The sequence below is a fragment of the Centruroides vittatus genome, unplaced genomic scaffold, assembly GCF_030686945.1.
Source record: "Centruroides vittatus isolate TY-2023 unplaced genomic scaffold, ASM3068694v2 contig_2747, whole genome shotgun sequence".
NCBI lineage: Eukaryota > Metazoa > Arthropoda > Arachnida > Scorpiones > Buthidae > Centruroides > Centruroides vittatus.
The window spans coordinates 139130-140436 of record NW_027121750.1 but is presented as its reverse complement, the minus strand read 5'-3'; the positions used below and the strand labels follow the sequence as shown (position 1 = coordinate 140436).

Here is a 1307-nt window from a genome sequence, read left to right as displayed (position 1 = left end):
AACTCGGGATCTGGACGATATTACTCACTGGTATCCTTGTGAATATTGATATATTTTTCATAATAATTGCAATTACTGTAATGGAGTCTTTCAAGGCAGTATCAGAAGATTTGTATCAATTGAAAAAGTATAATCCGAATTTGCAATCGGAATTGGAAGCAATTATGGTGCGACACCACGAACTTTGGGTGTTTACTAGTCAACTCAACAGTCCATTTAATTATGTTTTAATTACTATGTATGGATGTTTACTAATGGAAACCAGTCTACTTTACTTTATTTTCGTATCTTCAAACATGAAATTTATTTTCAAAGTTTACACCGGCATTATTTGTGTTTTTGTAACTTTTCTGTGTATTTTATTGGGTGTATTTGCATCCGCTTTCACATCCAGAGTAATTTATCTTATTAGAATTAAGAGCTTTTAATTCGTTTTCAAACTAGATTAAATGTGTTATTTTTTTCAGATGCAAACTTCGTTTCAAGATATTAGAAGATTCGCCGATTGTCATCTCGAACTAGAACAGAAATTAAAGGTCAAATATTTCAGACCAAATTACAGAGTACCAGACCAAAATATCCGGCATGCTTGGGACCTGAAGTGTAGATTTTTGTTTTCTGTCTAAATTTGAACTTAAAATGTAAAATACACAATGCAATGTAAAGAACGAAACTGTGTTTAAACACACATTTTGTCAGCAGTGTGATACTGCAACCGGCTACATGGCTACTAGAGCTTCCGGAATTGAAAACTATCCAGTTTTTATGAATGCCGGATATTTGGTCCAGTAATATATTATCTTGTTGATTTACTTATTTCTTTTGATCTGTTGTATAATTATAATGCAATATTATTAATAATTTTTTAAACAGATTCTGAATTTTATGAAGAGATTTGGTAAAGAATCTTTGTGTTTGACTGCTGGAGATTACTTCAAAGTGACTAAAAAGTTTCCCATAAAAGTAAGTTTTTCAACTAAATTCCTTTTGTCACTTGTTGAATTTTTATACTTGTAATTGCATGTGTTTTATTTCAGATGGCAAGTTCTCTTCATTCTATCTTTTCTGGTATTCTAAATCTGAACAATTCTTTAAACCGTTGAAATTCATGTGTTTGAAAAAAACTCAATGTTTAAATAATAAAACGTGTAAATAATATGTTATATTATTGTGATGATCTTTACTGAATTATTATGTTTTGATTTATAGAAGAATTAGTGCTTTGTTCTTGTATTTTATTAATATTAATTAAGTGTTATAGTAATTATATATTATAGTTGTATCGCGTTTTATATTTTAAAAAAGTC

General features: G+C 29.0%; 1 long non-coding RNA gene across 1 annotated transcript; it reads left to right on the top strand.

Moving 5' to 3' along the window:
• Window positions 1–310: 310 nt before the first annotated feature.
• On the top strand, window positions 311–961 carry LOC136972028 (uncharacterized). Its single transcript, XR_010880269.1, has 3 exons — window positions 311–395; window positions 468–536; window positions 874–961. It is a non-coding gene; the product is annotated as an uncharacterized lncRNA (long non-coding RNA).
• The last annotated feature ends 346 nt before the right edge of the window (window positions 962–1307 follow it).